Consider the following 20,095-nt stretch of genomic DNA (forward strand, 5'->3'; position numbering starts at 1 on the left):
CATAATTCTGCAAGTGCCACTGAGAACACTTGTAGTTTAGAAGACTCTAGCTTTTCAATTATTACAGCATCCCTACAAGATGAATACTTTGCTTTATGCTTCACAGTGTGAATTAAGTAGTAATCTTTATTGAGATGCCATATGGAGAAACTCATGGATATACAATAATTAATAACAATGGTGTTAGTGAACTAAAATATATGCAATAGATGTTAAGAGAAATATACCAGAAATTGATATCTCGTAGATCACGTGATTTGTCCATGACTTATTCTTAGTAGTGGACCCAAAGTCTCAATTGACACGGAATCTGTTGAGTAGCGAAAATGATTTGAACTAGTTAGTAACAAGGAATCACAGAGCTGTTTGCACAAAGGAGAAATTATATCCTTTGGGTAATTTGATTGCCTTTTTGAGTATATGTGATCATTTGTTGAAACCGTTTTTTGAATTCTATATTTATGTGAAGAACAATTGATTAGTTCCCTTTATTTTAATAAGTCTATATAAGTTCAAACTGAAAAATATAAATTAGATATTGAATAATAGTGTATTCATATAATACAACTATTTCTAAATGGGGCATGCAGAACGTTACACACATCCTATACCTATATAAAAAATTAACACATGTAGAGTCATGATTATGACTAATTCTTTTCAAAACCACAATATGGCTTATTGGTTGTGTGTATTATTGGTGTGCAGCAAGCTAAGTTGCTGACTAATCACCACATAGGCCACTTGACCTGAGACGAAACCATGATCATTGGAGGATCTAGAAATTTTCAATGGGGTTGCACGAAGCGAATATAAGCCCAACGCCCGGCAAAATACTATTTTAACACCTACATCACCACCAGTAGGAGGAAGCCAATTTGTTAAGAAGGCAAGTTATTCCGACTTCGTTGAGCTCTTCTTCCTTTCTTCAATCCCAAAAAATATATACCAGTTTCCAAACTGAACAACAAATATATTATACAAAGTCTCTACAACTCAAGCTCCTAGACTGACCCTATTATGGCAGGGGCCCAACCAATTGACTAACAGACGTTTAAGCCATTGTTGCACCTAATTTGATTGGACTCGATCTAACTCCATGACAATTTTTATCTCAAACGTGAACAAATAAGTTTTACAGGCATAATCATGTAAACATTGTTACTAGGGAATCTGTATTGTGTGAATTTAGTTATAATTATTATTTTTTAGAATAGGAGGCTATAAAGGGGCCTCCCGGTGCCAGGGCTGAGATCAAACTCAGGTCACCGGCTTGGGAGGGAGCCAAGGAACCACTACGGCTCAGCTCCCTCCTTGAATTTAGTTATAATTAATGTTAATCACTGCTATAGTAGTTGGTGTTTATATACCTCTCTGTTTCAGCCTTTAGGTGGTCCTTTAACAATGAAATTCCAGGAATAGCTTTGTGTAATATAACGTCATCCAGTTCCAGGAATAGCTTTGTGTAATATATAGTCTCCCTGAGTCTGCACCACAAGCGTGCTTCCTTATATGATCCTGAGAAAAGATAAGCATTTCACCGCCATTAGACCATTAAGTCCATTATATTGCTTGGAATCTTAATGCTACCTAATTTATGAAAGAAGAAAGATATTACCTGGTAGTAAAATCTGGCACTATTATATGGATGTCAACAGATAATACGATGGGCTTGCTAGGCTTAAAATTTTACAAAAGGCAAAAATCGTACAATTTGGGGGGGGGGGGGTCTATTAACCACTAGGAAACAAAACAATCAATGGCTAGATATGAATGAAGACTAATAAAAGGAACAAACGCAGTAAAAAAAAAGTTGTGGAACAACAGATAGGGAAGAAAGTTATAAGTGCAAGAAAATATATCAATGCTGGTTCTTAAGCTTACAAGCGTGAACAATGAGTGAGCTGCTAAGAATCGAAACTGAAACTATTTATCAGTGCCAGTTCGTGGCTGGAACTAGTTTCAGTTCTAGCCACGAATCGGCATTGATAAATCAATATCAGTGCCGGTTCTAACCACGAACCAGCACTGATATGCACTGATATATCAGTGCCAGTTCTAACCACGTACCGGTACTGATAAGTATCAGTGTCGGTTCTAATCACAAAGCAACACTAATAATTGTTACTATCACAGCTTATCTTAAAAAATCATAACTTTTTCACACGAAGTTAGATGCGAAAAAACTTTATATGAAAATTATAGATCTCGACAAGATCTACAACTTTGTAGTTAATAACTTTTTAATTTGAGGTCATAAAATTCCCAAATAATCTTAACAAAGTTTAAGCTATGTTCGATGACAACACATCTTAAAAAATTCATAATGTTTTCATACGAAATCGGATGAAGATAATTTTATATGAAAATTATAGCTCTCGACGAGATCTACAACTTTATAGTTGATCATTTTTTATTTGAGGTCATTTAGATGTCCATATAGCCATTTAAACATTCGGTCAGAAGATATCAAAAGGATTGATTTTGCTATTATAATCGAGAACGAATGATAGCTGAGATGGTTAGAGCGGTCACGCGTGAGGGTCTGTTGTGAGGTCGTGAGTTTGAGTCCTAGTTGCCGCATGCGAGCAAAAATCACGTTACTTGTGCGGTCAGGAGAGCAGCGTGATTGGTCAAGTACCTCTGGTTGAAAAAAAAATTCTTGCTTTTTTTCGACCCTAAAAAGTTTGAATCGGGGCAAACCATATAAGTGCCAGTTAGAGCCACCAACCGGCACTGATATGGTTTTCAGTGCCGATTTCAGACCCGGCACTGATAGTCACTGACTATCAGTGTCGAGTAATCAGTAACGGTTCAAAACCTACCACTGATGATGATTTTGAACCACCAATGATATCATGTTCTGTTGTAGTGATGCCAAGTCACTTGGCACGCCAAAGCACATGTACATTAGGTCCATGCAATTCCAGAGCATGTCCCTTAAGGGATATATCTACACACACAAAATTGTATTCAAATGTGAGAAAACATGGTGAACCAAATGAATGAATTTTAAATAGTAACACGGAAATTGTTGCGTGGATTAAAAGAAAAAGGAAAAATAAAAGAAAGGACCACCGACCGAATAGGATGATAGAATGAATACATATTGCATTTTTTTAGTCGGGTCAGATTCAATCTGGAAGAACTCTATACCACTCCGTTCTTGCCGAATCCGAGAGCTTAGGCCAGTGAATCATTTAGAGTACACAGGCATTGTTAGCTTTGTTGGCTTATGCTAATATAAAAGTTATGGTCGAACTCACGTACGTCTCGAGATACCGGGTCAGGGATTTCTACATTATTTCTTTCACGCTGATGTCAATTTGAATATATTTTAAGTTTAAATAAAAATGTATCAAGGTAAATTCGACCAATTCATGTCTGACACAATTAAGGGCACTAGAGCTCATGAGTTCTTCTACTAACGCCATGGATACTTTGTCTAGATGAGAAATAATGTCTCAATAATTATATATGGCAAGCAAGTACTTTCATCCTTGTAGATGAGCCATGTAGACCTTCCTTGGACATTATCCAAGTCCAACAGTAAAACTGTATGACTATTACCCGGTTTCAAACTCCAGAAATTTTGTAGAAATCTGTACAGTTCCTCCAAAATGGTATGGAGTTCTGAACAGGAAGTCAGGAAACATTGCCATCCATGGGAGTATATAATTATATAATTTATGTTGTTGTAGTCAGTGGAAAGGTGCCTTGGAATCCACTGGATTTTAAGTGAACCACAACCACAATACCTGCTAGACAAATGTAAGCAATTCTGGCGAAACTTAGATCCATCATCCATGCTCTACCTGGCTAAACATCTCAGGGTTACCCTAAGTTATTAATCATTTACGCAGAAGTGCAGAAGCCTTACACAAAGCGCAAAATAATATAATCCTAAGCATAGTAGCACAAGAATATATGTGAGCAATCTTGAAAAGCCAAACCACAACAATTTCGTGAAAAAATGCAGGTTGCTTATAGTAAAATTTCCAGGAAGCTATGTGATGAATAAATATGCTTTATAGGCATAATAAGGTCAAAATCGTTTTGCAATTGTACGGTATGAGTTTCGTTGAAATTAATGGTAATCAATGCTATAGTTAGTGTTTATATACCTCTACTTGGGCCTTTGTGTGGTCGTTTATAGTGAAATTTCCAGGAATAACTTTGTGTAATATAACGTTATGCAGTTTCTTCACCAAGAAAGCAATATTTAAACTGAATGTGACCAATACATATATGTTGTCTCTCTAAGTCTGCTCCATAAGCACACGCTTCCGTATATGATCCTGAGAAAAGATGAGCAATTCACAGCTGTTATATCACTCAGAGATTTTAGTGCTAGATAATCATGAAACAAGAAAGAAGGATATTAGTACCTGGAGGTAAAATTTGCTGATATTATGTGGATGACAAGAGATCATATGATTTCTTTGTGTATATCAATTTATCACTAGAGAGAAAACAATTAATTGGTAGACACAAAGGAATAAATCATATTTTTGTTTTTTTTTGTAAGACTTGTCGAAAGAAAAGCATTAGTTGTAAACATAAAGGAACAACACAAAAGGAAGAAATAAGAGATTTAGAACCTGAAATCAATTTTTTTTTGTAAGACTCGATATCTATTACTCACTTCGTTTGGAACCTTAAAATTAAAAAGAGAGATTTAGCATGGAAATGAGAAATAAGAGAACAAGAACGGGCATAGCAAAATGAATAGCTGGGAAGGGCTGACATCTATCCATTGCAGTACTCTCTTATATACAGGAAACAGGATTCTTAGGTTACAACAACAAGCATAGAATATATCTCTCTGAAAGCTAAAGACTAAAGATGGAATACTACAGGAATGAATCATATCATGTTCAAAGAAGAAAGGACATGTAAAGTTGATCCTGTAGTTTTAAGGAGCATGTTCCTTAAGGGATATATCTACAAAAAATCATGTTATGACAAACAAGGCAATCCAGATGCATGCATGAAGGAAAAGCCGTGTTTGATCGAGTTTTTAATTTGTGTGAACTAAATCTTGTACGTGCAATTTTTTTGCAATATCCATGGTTGGTAAATCTCTTACATGCTAAAGGAAAGGAAAAGAGAGAGAAACGAGAAAAAAAAAAGTCCAGTGAATAGGATGGTGATTGTGTCTCAAATCTTTGATTGTATCCACCAGTATCTTTTAGTTTGACTAAAAAATATTACAAGGAGTAAAAAGAAAATTGCAAAATAAAAGAAACAAAATGGAAGCATATGCTTCTGAAGCAACCAACTATATCTCGGTTGGTACAGTCCACAAAATTGGAATTATTGATAGAAATGGTGTTATTTGTATAATGTTTCACCTTCAAAGTAGAACCATTTTTCTAAGACACCTAGCAGGCAAACGAAGAGGTATTTAGGCAAGAAAGGGGAGGATGCGTCCCCTTGCAGTAGATCTCTCACATAAGAGGGGAACATCAAGACATTATGCCTAGGTTGCACAAGCAAGCAAGGAATAATATGTGTATATATACTTTTCAGAGCTAAAGGTGATGAATCGTGTGTGTTTAAAGGACAAAGGACAAAGGAGAAAGGGGATAACTTGACATATGCGTCTCAAAGGACATCTCAAGTTAGAGTGATAAAATGTGCCAAGGCACATCTTAAAGCACACGAGCAGAAGAGTAGTGTTGCTTGTGTGCCAATTCATTTCACGAATTGAACATGACTAAAGCATTACAAGGATGAATCATGCAAGTTCAAAGGACAAAGGGGATAACTTGATATGTGCGTCTCAAAGGACATCTCAAGTTGGAGTGATAAAATATGTTAAGGCACATGTTGAAGCACACAAGCAAAAGAGTAATGTTGCTTCTGTGCCAATTCATCTCAGTTGAAAAGGTGCAATGCATACTTCGGAAACTTCTAGAGAAATTGTGAACATGCATGAGTCATGTTGTTATGCTTCATGCCAAAGTAAGGAAAATTCTAGAGCAATATATTTTGACATGGTAGGAAATATCTAGATTTTAGATAAGGATGAGGAAACTTCTAGAGTTTTGATATTTTGTAAGAAGTGTATGGAATGTGCCACATGGCAACATTTCAATAACCATGAGCACCTATAAATAGGGGTGCTCTCCTTCACTTGCCATACCATGGCATAAGAGGTCTCAAGTAGGAGATGACAAGGTAGCCATGTTGTGTACGAGTGTCATGGTGAGTCTTATTAACAGAGAGTGGTAGCATAGCCACATATAGAAGTGTAAGAGTCGTGTGTTGTATCAAGGTGTTAGTAATAAAGTATTGGGTTCCCTTATGTAAGAGTTGATCACCCCAATAAGCCATAGGGTTGTCAACGAGCTAAGCTCAAGCGAGCTTATCCTGTTAGGCTCGAGCTTGATAAAAGATTGAGTCGAGCTCAAACGAGCCTATGATGGCAGTCGAGCTTGGGGACGGGCTCGCCTAAGCTTGATAATGGGAGAAACCTCGAGTAGGTCTTGTCATCTTGGTTGGTGGCGTGGTCATCTAGATAGGCTTGAGGTCTTGAGGATGACCTAACCCCTCCATTCCGTTCCTTGCAATGTCTCCTTGAGCCTTGGGGATACATAAAGAAAATTAAGGCCATATAGACTTGGTAGAGTGATAAACTTAAATAAAAATCACAATATTCATTAACTTGATCCTTATCGAGCCTTATTGAGTTTGAGCTTCTGAGGCTTGCGAGCCTTGGCTAAAGCTCGAGTTTGGCTCATTTTGAAATCGAGACGAGCTCGAATTGAGCCTATAATGAGTCAAACTCGAGTAGCTCGTGAGCTTCAGACTTTTTTGACAGCCCTCGCCTTCTAAGTACTTAATGCATATTAAGTTGTGATCCATATGAAGGTTGACTTTGCCACCCGAAAGTGAGGAGGCGACTTTGCCGTTGAAAGGACCCAAAGGGGTCTCACTAACTCGCATGGGTCGGTAGAGCGTAGGTCCTCAACTTAGTGGGATATATGTATATACATATATATACATATATACATATATACATATATACATATATAAGGTGATGAATCATGTAGGTTCAAAGGACAAAGGGGATAACTTGTCATGTGCGTCTCAAAGGACATCTCAAGTTGGAGTGATAAGATGTGCCAAGGCACATCTTAAAGCACACAAGCAGAAGAGTACTGTTGCTTCTGTGCCAATTGACCTTAGGAATCAAACATGACTAAAGAATTACAAGGCTTTATCACCAAAGCTAGGGTGCTAATGATGGCTATATAATTGCAACTATTCATCACCATGGCTATATAGATGGCTCTTCTGTTCTTACTTCTTAGCACTAGGTGGACTAGAACAGTGAAGTGCACAAGTAGGGGGGGGGGGCTTGTGTAGCTTGCGTGACTCCTGGAATAACATAAAACTAAAAGCATTGTTGGCAAATCCTTCTGCGATATGGCTAGAATCTTTCGCTCCAATGGAAAATTCTATCTCGCCCTCTTGCAAAAGATCATCTCTTAGAATGTTTTAATTCTCATTACAGGAAAACGAAACTAACACTCAAGTGAAGGATTAATATCGCACCGGCCGGTCCTCATTCATTGGCTGGTGACCGCTGCATTGTGGCAGATTCAATCTCTACATTGTGGATGTCGCGCCATCCTCGCCACCACCAGGGGAAAATGTTGTCTTGTCTCCCCATATCATTTCCCTCCTCTCTCATTGTGATTGGGTCATCGAGACGAGGGCTGAGGACTGAGGACGAATGAGTAAAAGTTGAGATAGGCCGAGTGGGATGTTCTGGCCCACTTGTGGCATTATTTTTTTTCCTTGTCCTTTTTTATTTACAACTAGCCAATTTTCCCATGCAAATGCATGGGCTAGCCACTATATTATCGATCATGTTAATTGTTTCAATTTGTTTAGAAATCTTCTGCACAATTGTGTGGCTTGTTTCTATTTGTTGCTACTACTATGTGCTTTGGAAGATTCCTAAACACATAATATAAAGACAGTAGGAATTCAAATCAAGAAATCAAAACTCTTGATATCAAGGACCAAATCCATGATTTATTTAATTTTGCTTCATGCAAATCTGGACAATGCTATGCAGTTAAAATGTATACTTGATTTATATGAGATTTGTTCAGGACAAATGATTAACAAGGATAAATTAGCGGTGCTATTTAGCAAGAATACAATGACAAATCAGAGAAGGGTTGTTCGGCACGTCGGCAGGTACTGCAAATAGGGAGGGAAACGGTTGGGGAACGAAAATATCCCAACAGAATACGGTGAAAACCTCTTCTAACAAGGAGGGTTAAGCTTAGGGATGAACCATAAGCTACGAGGAGAAAGCGAGAGAGAGCAGAGTCAGTATGAATGGGCAAAAAATTGGAGTCCCCCTCCTCTTTCCTCTGAGGGCTTACTTTATAGATAGAAGGAGCACGGGAAATTATCGTTCTGCTCCTAAGATATTATGTTACAATCATGAACATAGGAGTGTATTTTGAACCTTTCACCTCTTTATTTGTGACGTGGTAACTGGGATACTATGTTCGCTATAGTAGTACCACAGTACATCGTCTATTATATCTTAGGTTAGAGCGTTTCTCTAACAGAAACAATGAATGGTAAGTCAAAAACAAAAACTTTTGCATACTTGAAGGGGATCAGGTTTGGAAGCGGACACAAGGATGGAAAGAAAAGTTATTGTCACGAGCAGGGAAGGAAATCAATCATGGCTGTAGCTCAAGTAATTCCGACTTTTGCTATGGGTTGTTTCGATCAAAGAAAAACTATTCGTGACCAGATTAGTGCCATGATATGTCGTTATTGGCGGAGCTAACGAGATAAAGAGCACAAAATGCATTGGCTTAGTTGGGAGAAGTTAAGTTTACCGAAATATACGGGTGGACTCGGTTTCAAAGATATACATGCTTTTAACATAGCTATGTTGGCAAAGCAAGGGTAGAGGATATTGCAATCTCCTGATTCCTTGTGTGCTAGAAGCTTGTGACATCCATATACATGGTCGGCTTGCTAGCTCCTGATGACAGTAAATGTCAGCTGAATTTCATTATACTGCGTGTTTTGATCACCAAATGAGATCCAACTTTCAGAAATATTTTTTCATCAACTGATACTAAGGATTCTTCTAAGACTAGTCAAGGCCTTCCAACTGATATGAGCAGGTGTTGAGCAAATCATTACTTCTTTGGATGTCTTCCCCCCTCCCCAAACAATACATACCATGAATTGGTACCTTCGTAAATAATTGCCACCTTTTTCATTTTCAACAAAATGGGTTCCATCCCAAGACATGGATTTGGATTCAATATGATTTTTAAAAAAAACTTGCAGGCATGGAAGATGCGGGCACAGGAGGGTGAGGTAGATGCTATGAAATCCTTTGTAACTTCAGTAAAAGCAAAGGCAAAACGTATGTTGGTGAAGGGCAGGCAAAGGTGATGGCTCTGTTTTCTGCACCATCTTCTTACAGTTACTTTTTGCATTTTGCGCATACCTTTTGTTTTAAGTTCTTATTTTGCGCATACTCGTCTTCTAAGTAGATATTGTTTACAGGCTGCATGCAGCTCCCTGTAAATTGGCCTCGTAGGTTCTTCGATCAGCGATTATTCAGTCCTTGCAATGTCTGAGGTTTCTTCAAGGACAATCGGCTTTAGAGGGACGGTAACCGGACGAAGCTCTTCCCGTTAAGCAGGGGCCATGGCCCCTCCTTAACTAGAGAAGTTCTCTAGTAATTGATTATTATACAGCCTAAATACTAAGCTATTTCTCTCATTTTAAGCTTATCTAAGGCTGCAAGCATGTATTTGCCCCCCTACAATTCTTTTCAAGCCCCGCCAGTGCCGTTAAGAACGACAGACTGGGACGACGGTGTTGATTTGAAAGACGCGCTTTACAAGCCATTCATTCATTCACACTGCTAAGTGGTAACAGGATGAGTAAATATTTTTGTATGCAGTGCTAGTTCAACCGTAACATGAGTGTATAGGCCAACATTTTTGCCCATCAAGCATTTTTTGCCAAGTGTATCAATTATTGGGAATGGTCTCACAAGCCCTCTTTGGATATAGGATTGAAGACCTCTACGGTTACTGTTTACTGACCAAGCTTATAATTATCGTAGATCTATCGTGTTGCAGGAACCCTTCAGCAACCTAAGGGGATCTCACGGACGCTCGGCGCCGCGGAGCAGGTCCTAGACTTGGGATGGGCCAAGCCTATCTCAGGCCTTCAAAATCGGACCGAACGCCTTCGCTAGGCTCGCCGTGGGACGAGCCCCGCAGCCGAGATGGGCGGAGCCTGCCTTACGTCTATGGGAGCGGACCAAAGATCTTCGTTGGCCTTCACCATTGGAATGACCGGATGTACACAGAGGATACCATCATAAGTGAAGCCTTCGTCGGGTCTTCGGTGGACAGTCGAAGACCATCGGTCGTCGCTGAGGGAGAGTCGACTGGAGGTGCACCGAAGGGGCCAATAGCCACAGACCTTCGACGGCCCAAGCCAAGGGGGGACCATTGCTGGTATTTGAAGAACATGAAGGGCAGAATTGTAACCACAGACCTTCGACGGCCCAAACCAAGGGGGGACCATTGCTGGTATTTGAAGAACATGAAGGGCAGAATTGTAAATGAACCAATTGTGCTTAGAAAAGTAACAGTTTCCCATGAATATGCCGAGAATGTAGTAGTTAAAGCGGTAACGATGTAAACTGTAATGGGGAGTGGTTGGGTACAACCTATAAATAGGTCGGTACTGTAACCTAAAAGATGAACAATAATTAATAGCAGTGCCCTGTTCCCCAAATCGAGGGTGCTATCCACCCAGCCTTCAGATCCTAGCCCAGATCCGAAGGCCCACCACTTTGTTCGGGTACAAAAGTTTTTAACAGTTGGCGCCGTCCGTGGGGATTGAAACATTACAAAACCAAGTTCATTCTATAGAGCCATGCCACCCAAGAAGAAGACGAAGGCAACTGAAGAATCAGTGGCATAGCAAACACAGCTTCCAGAGGGGGCCAAGGTGTTTTGAAGTACCACCTCATCTGAGGTAGCCGAGGAAGTTCAAGATGAAGAAAATGTTGTGGTTGTGCTGGCCGATGGAGACGGTCGGGCTCGCAAAGAGAAAGTTCACCAGGAAAATGCAGATGCTTCGATGCAAAGGGTTGAAGAAGGTCTCGCACTCATTTTGAAGCTTCGACAGCTGCAAGAGGAAAGGCCCTATGTGTCGAGGAACATGAAACCTTGGAGCATTTTCAATAATATGAGGATGAAGAAAACCGAAGCAGAAAGAGCTGTGCAGCTAGAAGCCAAAGACCTAGAAAGGCAAATTACACAGAAGAAGCATACGCTAGAGGCCTTAGCAGCAAGTCGGAAGGCGGCTGAATATCATTGGCGAGCTGACGAAGCCAGAAGAACTCTAGAACAAATGCAAGAGCAAATCAACATGCTATAGTGAGAGGATGATGAGACACGGAACATTGTTACCCCTTCGTCGGCATTTCCAACATGGCATGTGCCGGATCTTCGGCATAGGCCACGAACAAGCGATCCAGACTCATCGCTCTCCACCGGCTTGCAAGGCTAGCCATGGCCTTCGGGTTTCAAAATGCCGAGGGTCGTGATATTTGATGGAGAGTCAGACTCGAGAGAATTCATCATGAGCTTCAAGACAGCAATTGAATCTACTGGTGGAGATGATGCAACATTGGCAAAGGCCTTTGTGTTGACAGTAAAAGGGATAGCTAGGTCCTGGTACTCCACCTTACCTCTGGGGTCCATCTACTCATGGGAGAAGTTGTGTGATGCCCTTTTCTGCAATTTCCAAGGCAATCGGGTCGAGAAGATCACAGCCAGTGACCTCTTTGCAGTAAAATTGCAGCCAACAGAGTCACTAAAAGACTACATTTGCCGCTTTGTACATGTGTGCTGCTAGGTGAAGGGCTTGAGCGAAGACACAATCATCGATGCTGCTATCTAGGGCATAAGAGGGGGGCTGCTAGCAGGAAAGCTGACATGCAAGAGGCCGCAGAGTGTCCATGAACTCTTCAACAAAATGGAACAAGTCCGAGGTGGACCATCATCGAAGGAAGAGAGAAATTGCAACGCCGAAAGCATCAAACCCATATCCCTCAAACAAAGAAACAAATGCTGGCCAACCAAAAGACAGACCAAAGCACTCGAAGAAAAATGAGACCTTCGGGTACAACTTGAAGCAAAAAGAAGTCAACTAGATAGAATCCAGACCTGACGATGTCTTGTAGGAGGTCGTCGAAGCCCATGGTGGGGGAGCCCGCGGTGGTCAAAGTAGTAGGGGCCGTGGAGGTCGAGGTGGCTGAGGTGGACGGGTACCCTGTGTCCCGAGTATGTTGTACTGTGAGTTGCATGGCGAAGGTGCTGATCATACAACTAAGTAATGTCCACATGTTGTTGCAATGAAGGAAAGCCTAGGGAAGCAAGCCTTCGACCCTGCCAGGGTAGTGCATCACGCCGCACATTATAGGCTAGGCAGCGTGTGGTAGTTTCAGCATACCCAGGGTCAAGACCATAGGCTGAACCCTTCAGCATTTGCCTCTCAATGGCAGTCAATGGCTTCGATGTAGCCATATATTGTAGCACCTTCTGCACCACCGGACCAAGCCTAGGGTCAGTCGATGGCTTGTCATGCAGCGCTCCCACCCCCTTCGCCAAGGTCTGCAATCAAAGTTCCCCAAGAAACCAATAGATCGTTGAACACAGTAACCCACTGATTCAACATGGTTTTGGCAATCACTGGTGGATCTAACCAGGAAACATAATCCAAGAGGCAGCGAAAAGAATACATGCGAAGGGTTAACCACATTGGCTTAAAGCCTCCCTACGTCTATTCGAAGTGGTCACATGTCCCTATCACCTTCTCGCAGGAGGACTTGAGGGTCATGAATTACCCACACACAGATGCATGTGTCATTGCTGCTAACATTTTAGGGAGCGAAGTCCACAAAATCCAGATAGATGGTAGTAGCTTGGCAGATATAATATTCGTCAATGCCTTCAAAAGGATGGGCATGGATCGAAGTATCTTACATAAGGTTGGATCTGCATTACTGGGCTTTGGGGGAAAGACAATCAATGCTAAGCACCTTCTCAAGAAAAAGCCGAAGTGTTGGTAAACCAATTATAGGCTAAGCAGCTTCGTATGAAAAAGCCGAAGTGTTGTCAAACCAATTATAGGCTAAGCACCTTCGTAGGAAAAAGCCGAAGTGTGGCTAGACCTTGAAAAAAGGCAGTCCACCTCTTGACTCGACAAAGGATGAGGGCTAAGAGTGTCTGCCCTCGCTCTGAATGTTTGGTTGAACCATTGGATCATAAAACAGATGGGAGCTAAGAATGCCCACGTATACACACTAAAGTGTACATGGGTTATGTGTTTTTGCTTTCTAAAAGGCAAAGCACCTTTTAAATTGGCTCAAGATATAACACGAATCTCAAGAACTAAAAAGGAAAAACCTGAAGTGCTCCCCGGCCTCGAGACGAAGGCTCAATAGCTATGGAGCCAAACCAATGTGAGGGATTCGAGCATCGATCCAAGAAAAGTCAAAACATTACTCGGGTTATTATTATTTCCCAAAAAAAGTCAACTATGATGTTAAATGCACCCTCCGCCAATACGGTTCACGTCAAGGCAGCAGTCGAAGCAACTCTTAGCTACACGATTAATGCCGAAGATCCCTACGGCTTAAAAGGTTGGGGGACATCGTTTTCAATCGAAGCTTCGCGCACGTTGTTGTTGAAGGTCCCCATGGCTTAAAAGGCTAGGGGCGGCGTTTTTCAATCGACGCTTCATCCATGTTGCTACTGAAGGTCCCTACAGCTTAAAAGGTTGGGAGGATGGCGTTTTTTTTTATCGATGCTTCGCTCAAGTTACTGCCGAAGGTCCCTACGGCTTAAAAGGTTAGGGGCGGTGTTTTTCAATCGACCATTCATGCACGTTGTTGCCGAAGGTCCCTACTACTTAAAAGGTTAGGGGGGCAACGTTTTCCAATCGACACTTCGCGCACGTTGCTGCCGAAGGTCCCTACAGCTTTAAAGGTTGGAGGGATGGTATTTTTCGATTGACGCTTCGCTCAAGTTACTATCGAAGGTCCCTATATGTATATATAAATGAGAAAATGCAACAAAGAATAACCAACATTTATTCCGAAAATTCGTCAATGACAGGATCCAGTGAAAAGCAAGTTGACTACGACCAAGTTGAAAAGCAATACCCTCCTCACGGGAAAAGGCTTCGTCGGGTCCAGCGAAGACCCAACATAACTATCCAAAGAAGATTCGGCCGAAGACAACGGCTGATCAATATCACCTTCGGTAGATGTAATTATTTATGATGATTGTGGCTGCCATCGGTAACAAAACTACCGATGTGATGCAGATCATACTCTCCGTCAACCGGCTCAGCCTTCGGCTCTATAAGCTCCATCAAAGGACCAAAATATCCACACTCTATCCTACACGCTTCTCTCTCGTCCCTTCGGACTTGTGTGTTCGAAGGGCTAAACGTTCCCCAAAATGCTTTTGAGTTAGCATTGCTGACGTCATAAGCTCAGACCTTCACTTGCCAGTGTCGGTCGAATGGAATGTCAGGATGGCGATGGCGAACTGATTCCTAGCAAGCCCAGGACATATAAAAGTTATCCTGCATCATAGTCAAGGGAACAACATCTTCGACAACCTGCGCAAGTCCAAGGGATAGACCTACGCAGGAAGTGAAATGTCAAAATGTCTCAAAGAAAAAGTATATTACAAACGCTTCAAACAACATCGAAGTGTGTTAAGTGAAACTAATTAACCCTTCGCTCATAACTACTTTGGACCTACATTTTGTGCTCCTTCAGTCGCAGGTGAAGAGACAGGAGCTAAAGCAAGATGGGCTGAGGTCCCAGCCATGACCGAAGCAGTCCTAGCCTTCGTGGTGGCCTATAATAAAAATGTATAAAAGTTAAACAATAAGATAAAATAATGCCGATGAGAAACGAAGAGTCACTTACTTTTAGGCAGTTAATCTCTACAGCTCAAAGGGAGAGGATGTGTCCGTGCTAACACAAGTAGTTACTAGTGCAGGATCTCGTGGAGGCTATTGATGCCGTCGTCACCACATCAGTAGACAAGTCAGGCAGTTAACGGAACGAAGGGCTTTTAAGCACTTTGTGATGATCATAGCCCATCATCTCCAACGATTGAATAACACTTCGACTGGAGATCATGGCACAGAAATCACCATACAAATGTGTTGCTTGCTGAAGGGCTCTGGTAGACTCAACAATCCAACCAAGAAGTCCATTCAAATCAACCTGGTTAAGCATCGGAGGCACAGTCGAAGCACCCAACTCTTCAAGAGTTTGTTCAATAGCTTCTTTGGCCATAACAACCTTCGGCTAAAGAGTGTTCACTCGTTCATTAGCGGCATCCCAGGAAAACTATTTCGCTTCACGTAGCACTTTGGTTAGGCATTGATTCTCCGCCTGAAGTTCTAGCACATTAGCTTCAGATGCCTCGGTGCAACGGCGAAGCGTGGCCACTTCTAGTTCCAATTTTTCAGTGCCCAAGCAAAGAGTGGTCACCTCTTGTTCTAAATTGCTACTGCTCGAGCAAAGAGATTCGACCTCTTTTTCTAGATCTTGAGACTTTTGCTCCGCATCCTTTCACCCGCTGGAGCAATTTTCTCTATCTGGCTTTGGCTTTTTCAGCTCTTTGTTGCAGCAAGGCCCTCAGTCCCTCCATTCCTTTGGCGCGAGCTTCCAATTGTTCCACGTTTTGTCGAAGCGCGTGTGAAAGAAGCACACTCTGTAGCAACCATAAAACAGTATAAGAACAATGATGCGAAGGGAAATCTGGTAAAAACCAATAATACCTTTGTGGTTGCCACGTCGAAGGCTTCGATAAGTTGGGTGGCACTTTTCCGTGCAAGTAGAATTTCGAGCTTGGGGAGGACGAAGCTGCCAAAAATATTCTTCGCGTCCTTCACCTCTCCAACGCTCAGTTCAAATGAAGACAATTGCAACACTTCTACACTGATAACTTTGGCATCGCGTGAGGTGCCAACTGACATTAACTCTTTGTCACCACCCCAACGTGGATGTGGCGATTCATTCCCTTCGCTCTCACCCTCTATGGAATGGCTTGGGGAGGAGTCTGAGCTAGAGTTAGTTGCATCAAAGTTGGCATCATTAGAGCTAGACTCTTCGCCACCTTTATCATGCCTGACCATGGCTTCATCTGTGATAACTTCAGTGGCAACATGCGATTCTAGCAAAGTGTTTTCAGTTTTGTTGTCACCGCTCAAAGCGAAGAGACGAGGCATTTTGCAGAATCGATAACCAGCTCCGTTGAGTCCTTCAGAGGTGCTTCCCGAAGGGGTCTTGCAAAGATGGCATCGGGACCTCTAAGATCTTCATCACCTCCGTTGTCGTCGGTAGGACTTTCATCAGGATGAGCGACCCTCTTTGGGACATTGGTCTTAAGCCTTTTAACCCTGTGACACGAAGGATTTACATCCTTTCTCTTTCCTTTGTCTTTGCGTTCGGAGTTAGCTGATGGAGGAAAACCTCAAAAAAAATTAGGACCTTCGCCACCATATCATCGCATGGTAGGCGAAGTCCAGCTCTGAAATAGTCCGCAAAAACAATCACCTCATCATCTGCTGGCTCCAAAATCTCTTGGTCTTTGGGCAGCCTGACCTTCGATATGTCGCTTATCAGGCCTTCTCTACATAGGTCGGTCAAGACTCCTTCATCTACCTTCGACTTCCCAATCATGTTTGTCTTCGGCTTGCCAGACTTGCTCTTCGGAGCCATGGGGTTAGACTACCTGGTTTTGGTCCCGAAGGGTTAAGGTCGCAAAGGGATGAGAATGCCTTAGTACAGAGTGTGAAAAGTTGTGCGCACAAGTCCGAAGAAAGGGCACGGTGAAAATGACCCACGAGGTCATATATATAGTGGTAAAAATCTGCCAACAATCGGCAAGGCGGCTGTTCGGGGTCAAAACCGTCTCCTTAATGGCCGTTAAAATATCAGTTCAAACCCAAACCACCTCTTTTACGGCAATTAAAATGTCTCTTCGACATCAAAACCATCTCAATAACGGCAATTTAAAAATAATAATAATAACTTGATGCCTCAACATTTGAGCCACTTCGCCAGAAAATCTGCTACGACTAGAAGAATAGACCCTTTGGGTCTGCAAGGGGGGCTTCTTGGTCAAGAGTAAACTGTAGGACGCGAGTTCTTCGACGGGCCGAAGGGGACGATGTTTGGTGCTACAATCGGGTTCACGAGTTCAGCCCATCGAAGAGGAGCCTTGCCCACGGAGGCTGGTGTTGGGGAATGGTCTCACATGCCCCCTTCAGATATAGGATCAAATACCTTTGTGACCACTGTTTCCAACAAAGCTTACAATTGTCATGGATCTATCGTATTGCAGGAGCCCTTTAGCAACCTAAGGGGATCTCACGGACGCTCAGCGCTGCGGAGCGGGTCCTAGACTTAGGACGGCCTATCTCAGTCCTTCAGAATTAGACTGGACGCCTTCGCTGGGCTCGCCGGAGGACGAGCCCCACAGCCGAAATGGGTGGAGCCTGCTTCAGGTCTACGAGAGCGGACCAAAGATCTTCACTGGCCTTCGCCATTGGAATGACCGGAGGTACGCCGAAGATGCCATCATAAGCGAAGCCTTCACCGGGTCTTCGGTGTATAGTCGAAGACCATCAGACGACGTTGAGGGAGAGTCGACTGGAGGTGTGCCGAAGGGGGCGATAGCCACAAACCTTCGGCGGCCCAAGTGAAGGGGGGACCATCTTTGGTATTTGAAGAATATGAAGGGTAGAATTGTAAATGAACCGGTTGTGCTTAGGAAAGTACCAGTTTACCCACAAATATGCTGGGGATGTGGCAGTTAAAGGGGTAACGATGTAAACTGTAATGGGGAATGGTTGGGTAAGACCTATAAATAGTCCGGCACTATAACTAAAAAGATAGACGATAATTAATAGTAGTGCTTTGTTCCCCAGATCGAGGGTGCTATCCACCCAGCCTTCGGATCCTAGCCCAGATCCGAAGGCCCACCACTTTGTTCGGTTGCGAAAGTTTCCAACACCAATAGAAACAATAGAACTCAATAAAGTGGAGTCAAAATTATTATTCATTGTATTGTATTGTGTCTTTATATATTATATATACATACATACATACATACATATATATATATATATATATATATATATATATATATATATATATATATATATAAAAGATGAAAGAGTGTTGTTGGAGAGACACCTCTCCCCAATGGACCTGAAGGAAGGGATGCCTGTTGGGGAGACACATCTTCCTAATAGGTATAAATTGATCATTTCTTAACACATTCCCTTCATCAATTTCACCATATGTATATAGCACAATGAAAAACTCCCCTAAAAATCCTATGGGAAAAATATGATGAGAAAAATTATTGTAATATAATATTGAAAAACTCCTTAAAAACCATGTGGAAAAATCTTAGGAGAAAATGATATGTCATATATGCTTGTATTGATATTGTCTTATTAAAAATCTTATATAAGAAAAGTAAAGAATAAAACTCATAAAGGGAAAAAGTGTGCAATAGATATGATCTGATGATCATAAACAGGTTATAATCTAGGAATTGACTCCCCCTAAAGTATGCAATTATCGAAGTCTTCACATGCCAATTCCACAAATATATTTCTAGAATATTGAAGTGGGTAATAACTTAGTGAATAAACCTGCTAGATTTTCATATGACTTCGTTTGCAAGATATTTTGTAGCAATATACTCTATGATATTACACTTTATATAACATGTATGCATTTAAGTAATACAAGCGGTATTATCTTAATAGATAATTGTGAGATATTCTAATAAATATATACCACATGATTCTGAAATATAATTAATCATTCTGCGAAGCAATATACTCATGTGATACTGCATATAATGTTCAGAATGATCCGTGGAAGTGGCAACTAGAGTTTGCTTTTGATGACTTCCATCGTAATACTGTATTACCATGTAAGAAAATGGAACCGGTCAGATAATAAGCCAGCATCGGTATTTTCTACTATGATCATATCTTGATATTCTGATAGAATAAATCAAAATCATTTGTACATTGGCGATATCTGAGGATCTTTCATAAGGCAATCATTTATCCTTTTGTTGGAGCTATGTTGTATCTAGCCAATAACTCGATTGCAAATGCAAAGCTGAATCTAGTGCAATTTGCAAGATATCTGAATGCTTCAATCATACAAAGATATGGAACTCCAGGTTCCTATATCTCCACATCATCACCTTTAGGTCTAAATGGATGTTTATCCATACTAAAGGATCAAATGATCATAGGTGATTTAGATGGGATTTCTGATGGAATGTGCTAAGTTATAGACTTCAGGCAAAACTTGGTTTTAACCAAGTATCTCATCTCGAACTCCATCTTAAGATAATTTTTGCCACTTCTATATGTTTGTGTAGTTCTAACAATGTTGATGTTGTCAGCATATACTGAGATGATACAAAATCCAGTGAGAGATTTCTTAATGAACACATGTGGACAATAATCGTTTGAGTAACTCTTCAGCAGAAGGAACTCATACATAGTTGTACCATATCTTGTATGACTAATTCAAATCATAGATTGACTTTTTAGTTTTACACAATATATATTACAATTTGCTCTTGGATTCAGAATTTTAAGCCATTTAGAGGCATATAGATATATGAATCTAGTGACACATAAGAGTATGCGGTCACTATATCAATTGTATGGATAAATTCATTTATACTGCTAAAACATTAGATATCAAAATTTAATTCCACGCATAACTAGAGAGTATGTTATCATCGAAAATTAATATCGGGTCTCTGCATGAACACTTGTGCTACAAGCATCGCTTTATATCTCACTACCTCATTCTTTCGAATGAATAGACTCATTTTGCTTCTAGTGGGAAGCCTTAATAAAGAGTAAGTATTACAGAGTTAAGTGACTCATTTTGTTTTCAGTGGGTTTTATAGAGGTAAATGTCTCTCTT

The sequence above is a fragment of the Phragmites australis genome, chromosome 7 (assembly GCF_958298935.1).
Source record: "Phragmites australis chromosome 7, lpPhrAust1.1, whole genome shotgun sequence".
Lineage (NCBI taxonomy): Eukaryota > Viridiplantae > Streptophyta > Magnoliopsida > Poales > Poaceae > Phragmites > Phragmites australis.